Genomic DNA, 6812 nt, shown 5'->3' on the forward strand with positions numbered 1-6812 from the left:
TAAGCCCCTGGCGCCTCCCTCTCCCTCCCGTGACACCTCTCCCTCCCGTTAGTGCTTGGCGAAGCCCTACCGGGATCCCCGCTACTTCCACCACCACGCCGTCGTGCTGCTGGATCTCCATCAACCTCTCCTCCCCCCCTTGCTGGATCAAGAAGGAGGAGACATCTCTGCTCCGTACGTGTGTTGAACGCGGAGGTGCCGTCCGTTCGGCGCTAGGATCATCGGTGATTTGGATCACGACGAGTACGACTCCATCAACCCCGTTCTCTTGAACGCTTCCGCTCGCGATCTACAAGGGTATGTAGATGCACTCCTTCCCTCTCGTTGCTAGTAAACTCCATAGATTGATCTTGGTGATGCGTAGAAAATTTTGAATTTCTGCTACGTTCCCCAACAGTGGTTTCAGAGTTATGTCTATGTGTAGTTTCTATGCACGAGTAGAACACAAAGTAGTTGTGGGCGTAGATGTTGCCAATTCTTCTTGCCGCTACTAGTCTTATCTTGTTTCGGCGGCATTGTGGGATGAAGCGGCCCGGACCGACCTTACACGTACGCTTACGTGAGACAGGTTCCACCGACTGACATGCACTAGTTGCATAAGGTGGCTAGCGGGTGTCTGTCTCTCCCACTTTAGTCGGAACGGATTCGATGAAAAGGGTCCTTATGAAGGGTAAATAGAAATTGGCATATCACGTTGTGGTTTTACGTAGGTAAGAAACGTTCTTGCTAGAAACCTATACAAGCCACGTAAAAATTTGCAACAACAATTAGAGGACGTCTAACTTGTTTTTGCGGCATGTGCTATGTGATATGATATGGCCAGAAGATGTGATGAATGATATATGTGATGTATGAGATTGATCATATTCTTGTAATAGGAATCACGACTTGCATGTCGATGAGTATGACAACCGGCAGGAGCCATAGGAGTTGTCTTTATTTTTTTATATGACCTGCGTGTCATTGAATAAACGCCATGTAAATTACTTTACTTTATTGCTAAGCGTGTTAGCCATAGAAGTAGAAGTAATCGTTGGCGTGACAACTTCATGAAGACACAATGATGGAGATCATGGTGTCATGCCGGTGACAAAGATGATCATGGTGCCCCGAAGATGGAGATCAAAGGAGCAAAATGATATTGGCCATATCATGTCACTATTTGATTGCATGTGATGTTTATCATGTTATGCATCTTATTTGCTAAGAACGACGGTAGTAAGTAAGATGATCCCTCACTAAAATTTCAAGAGACGTGTTCCCCCTAACTGTGCACCGTTGCGAAGGTTCGTTGTTTCGAAGCACCACGTGATGATCGGGTGTGATAGATTCTAACGTTCGAATACAACGGGTGTTGACGAGCCTAGCATGTACAGACATGGCCTCGGAACACATGCAAAACACTTAGGTTGACTTGACGAGCCTAGCATGTACAAACATGGCCTCGGAACACAAGAGACCGAAAGGTCGAACATGAGTCGTATAGTAGATGCGATCAACATGGAGATGTTCACCGATGATGACTAGTCCGTCTCACGTGATGATCGGACACGGCCTAGTTTGACTCAGATCATGTATCACTTAGATGACTAGAGGGATGTCTATCTGAGTGGGAGTTCAATAATCAGATGAACTTCATTATCATGAACATAGTCAAAAGGTCTTTGCAAATTATGTCATAGCTTGCGCTTTAGTTCTACTGTTTAAGATATGTTCCTAGAGAAAATTTAGTTGAAAGTTGGTAGTAGCAATTATGCGGACTGGGTCCGTAAACTAAGGATTGTACTCATTGCTGCACAGAAGGCTTATGTCCTTAATGCACCGCTCGGTGTGCTGAACCTCAGCGTCGTCTGTAGATGTTGCGGAACATCTAACATACACGTTTTGATAACTACGTGATAGTTCAGTGCGTAATGCTAACGGTTTAGAATTGTGGCACCAAAGACGGTTTTTGAAACGTCGCAGAACATATGAGACGTTCCGAAGACTGAAATTGGGATTTCAGACTAGTGCCCGCGTCAAGAGGTATGAGACCTCTGACAAGTTTCTTAAGCCTGAAGACTAAGGGAGAAAAGCTCAATCGTTGAGCATGTACTCAGATTGTCTGAGTACTACAATCGCTTGAATCGAGTGGGAGTTAATCTTCCAGATGAGATAGTGATGATTCTCCATAATCACTGCCACCAAGCTATTAGAGCTTCGTGATGAACTATAAATATCAAGGATAGATGATGATCCTTGAGCAACTCGCGATGTTTGACACCGCGAAAGTAGAAATCAAGAAGGAGCATCAATTGTTGATGGTTAGTAAAACCACTAGTTTCTAGAAGGGCAAGGGCAAAAAGGGATACTTCATGAAACAGCAAGTCATTTGCTGCTCTAGTGAAGAATCCCAAGGTTGAACCCAAACCCGAGACTAAGTGCTTCTGTAATGAGGGGAACGGTCACTGAAGCAGAGCTACCCTAGATACTTGGTAGATGAGAAGGCAGGCAAGGTCGACAGAAGTATATTGGATATACATTATATGAATGTGTACTTTACTAGTACTCCTAGCAGCACCAGGGTATTAGATACCGGTTCGGTTGCTAAGTGTTAGTAACTCGAAATAAAAGCTGCGGAATAAATGGAGACTAGCTAAAGGTGAGATGACGATATGTGTTGGAAGTGTTTCCAAGGTTGATTTGATCAAGCATCGCATGCTCCCTCTACCATCGAGATTGGTGTTGAACCTAAATAATTGTTATTTGGTGTTTGCGTTGAGCATAAACATGATTGGATTATGTTTATCGCAATACGGTTATTCATTTAAGGAGAATAATGGTTACTCTGTTTATTTGAATAATACCTTCAATGGTCTTGCACCTAAAATGAATCTCGATCGCAGTGATACACATGTTCGTGCCAAAAGATATAAGATAGTAATGATAGTACCACATACTTGTGGCACTGCCACTTTAGTCATATTGGTATAGAACGCATGAAGAAGCTCCATGCAGATGGATCGTTTGGACTCACTTGATTTTGGATCACTTGAGACATGCAAATCATACCACATGGGCAAGATGACTGAAAGGCCTCGTTTTCAGTAAGATGGAACAAGAGAGCAACTTGTTGGAAGTAATACATTTGATGTGTGCAGTCCAATGAGTGCTGAGGCACGCAGTGGATATCGATATGTTCTTACTTCACAGATGATTTGAGTAGATGCTGAGAATATTTACTTGATGAAACACAAGTCTGAATTATTGAAAGGTTCAAGTAATTTCAGAGTGAAGTTGAAGATCGTCGTGACAAGAGGATAAAATGTTTGTGATATGATCATAGAGATGAGTATCTGAGTTACGAGTTTGGCACACAATTAAGACATTGTGGAAAGTGTTTCACAATTAATACCGCCTGGAACACCACAGTGTGATGGTGTGTCCGAACATCATAACTGCACCCTATTGGATATGGTGCATACCATGATGTCTCTTATCGAATTACCACTATCGTTTATGGGTTAGGCATTAGAGACAACCGCATTCACTTTAAAAAGGGGCACCACGCAATTCCGTTGAGACGACACCGTTTAGAGAAACCTAAGTTGTCGTTTCTTAAAAGTTGGGGGCTGCGATGCTTATGTGAAAAAGTTTCAGGCTGATAAGCTCGAACCCAAAGCGGATAAATGCATCTTCATAGAAAACCCAAAACAGTTGGGTATACCTCCTATTTCAGATCTGGAAGCAAAAGTAATTGCTTCTAGAAACGAGTCCTTTCTCGAGGAAAGTTTCTCTCGAAAGAATTGAGTGGGAGGATGGTGGAGACTTGATAAGGTTATTGAACCGTCACTTCAACTAGTGTGTAGCAGGGCACAGGAAGTTGTTCCTGTGGCACCTATACCAATTGAAGTGGAAGCTTATGATAGTGATCATGAAACTTCGGATCAAGTCACTACCAAACCTCGTAGGTCGACAAGGATATGTACTACTCCTGAGTGGTACGGTAATCCTGTCTTAGATATCATGTTGTTAGACAATACTGAACCTACGAGCTATGGAGAAGCGATGGTGGGCCCATATTCCGACAAATGGTTAAAAGCCATGAAATCCGAGATAAATGGATCTTTAAGAAGAAGACGGACGTGGACGGTAATGTTACCGTCTATGAAGCTCGACTTGTGGCAAAGAGTATTTCCACAAGTTCAAGGAGTTGACTACGATGAGATTTTCTCATCCGTAGCGATGCTTAAGTCCGTCGGAATCATGTTAGCATTAGCTGCATTTATGAAATCTGGCAGATGGATGTCAAAACAAGTTTCCTTACCAGTTTTCGTAAGGAAAGGTTGTATGTGATACAATCAGAAAGGTTTTGTCGATCCTAAGGATGCTAAAAGGTATGCTAGCTCCAGCGATCCTTCCATGGATTAGAGCAAGCATCTCGGAGTCAGAATATACGCTTTGATGGAGTGATCAAAGTTTTTGGGTTTATACAAAGTTTGTTAGAAACTTGTATTTACAATAAAGTGAGTGGGAGCGCTACAACATTTCTGATAAGTATATGTGAATGACATATTGTTGATCCGAAATGATGTAAAATTTCTGGAAAGCATAAAGGGTTGTTTGAAAGGAGTTTTTCAAAGGAAGACCTGGATAAAGCTGCTTACATATTGGGCATCAAGATCCATAGAGATAGATCAAGACGCCCGATGATACTTTCAAAGAACGCACACCTTGACATGATTTTGAAAGAGTTCAAAATAGATCAGCAAAGAAGGAGTTCTTGGCTGTGTTACAAGGTGTGAGTATTGAGTAAGACTCAAGACCTGACCACAGCAGAAGAGAGAGAAAGGACGAAGGTCGTCCCCTATGCTTTAGATGTAGGCTCTATAGTATGCTATGCTGTGTACCGCACATGAAGTGTGCCTTGCCATGAGTTGGTCAAGGGGTACAATAGTGATCCGGGAATGGATCACATGACAGCGGTCGAACTTATCCTTAGTATCTAGTGAACTAAGGAATCTTCTCAATTATGGAGGTGAAAAGGAGTTCGTCGTAAAGGGTTACGTTGATGCGAACTTTGACACTAATCCGGATGACTTTGAGTAGTAAACCGGATTCGTATAGTAGAGCAGTTATTTGAAATGGCTCCAAGTAGCGCGTGGTAGCATCCACAAGATGACATAAATATTCGTAAAGCACGCACGGATCTGAAAGGTTCAGACCCGTTGACTAATAACCTCTCTCACTAGCATAACATGATCAAACCAGAACTCATTGAGTGTTAATCACATAGAGATGTGAACTAGATTGTTGACTCTAGTAAACTCTTGGGTGTTGGTCGCATGGTGATGTGACCTGTGAGTGTTAATCACATGGTGATGTGAACTAGATTATTGACTCTAGTGCAAGTGGGAGACTGTTGGAAATATGCCCTAGAGGCAATAATAAATAGGTTATTAATATATTTCCTTGTTCACGATAATCGTTTATTATCCATGCTAAAATTGTATTGATAGGAAACTCAGATACATGTGTGGATACATAGACAACACCATGTCCCTAGTAAGCCTCTAGTTGACTAGCTCGTTGATCAATAGATGGTTACGGTTTCCTAACCATGGACATTGGATGTCGTTGATAACGGGATCACATCATTAGGAGAATGATGTGATGGACAAGACCCAATCCTAAGCCTAGCACAAGATCGTGTAGTTCGTTTGCTAAGAGCTTTTCTAATGTCAAGTATCATTTCCTTAGACCATGAGATTGTGCAACTCCCGGATACCGTAGGAATACTTTGGGTGTACCAAACGTCACAACGTAACTGGGTGGCTATAAAGGTGCACTACAGGTATCTCCGAAAGTGTCTGTTGGGTTGGCACGAATCGAGACTGGGATTTGTCACTCCGTGTAAATGGAGAGGTATCTCTGGGCCCACTCGGTAGGACATCATCATAATGTGCACAATGTGACCAAGGAGTTGATCACAGGATGATGTGTTACGGAACGAGTAAAGAGACTTGCCGGTAACGAGATTGAACAAGGTATCGGGATACCGACGATCGAATCTCGGGCAAGTAACATACCGATTGATAAAGGGAATTGTATACGGGATTGATTGAATCCTCGACATCGTGGTTCATCCGATGAGATCATCGAGGAGCATGTGGGAGCCAACATGGGTATCCAGATCCCGCTATTGGTTATTGACCGGAGAGTCGTCTCGGTCATGTCTGCCTGTCTCCCGAACCCGTAGGGTCTACACACTTAAGGTTCGGTGACGCTAGGGTTATAGAGATATTATTATGCGGTAACCCGAAAGTTGTTCGGAGTCCCGGATGAGATCCCGGACGTCACGAGGAGTTCCGGAATGGTCCGGAGGTAAAGATTTATATATGGGAAGTCTTATTTTGGTCGCCGGAAAAGTTTCGCACTTTATCGGTATTGTACCCGGAGTGCCGAAAGGGGTCCGGGGGTCCACCAAGGGGGTCCACCAGCCCCGGGGGGCACATGGGCTGTAGGGGGTGCGCCTTGGCCTATATGGGCCAAGGGCACCAGTCCCAAGAGGCCCATGCGCCAAGAGATAAGAAAAAGGGAGAGTCCTAAAGGGGGAAGGCACCTCCGAGGTGCCTTGGGGAGGAAGGACTCCTCCCTGGCCGCACCCTTCCTTGGAGGAAGGGCCAAGGCTGCGCCCCCCCTCTCCCTTGGCCCTATATATAGTGGGGGGGAGGGAGGGCAGCAATACCTAAGCCCCTGGCGCCTCCCTCTCCCTCCCGTGACACCTCTCCCTCCCGTTAGTGCTTGGCGAAGCCCTACCGGGATCCCCGCTA

Source organism: Aegilops tauschii, chromosome 7 (assembly GCF_002575655.3).
Source record: "Aegilops tauschii subsp. strangulata cultivar AL8/78 chromosome 7, Aet v6.0, whole genome shotgun sequence".
Lineage (NCBI taxonomy): Eukaryota > Viridiplantae > Streptophyta > Magnoliopsida > Poales > Poaceae > Aegilops > Aegilops tauschii.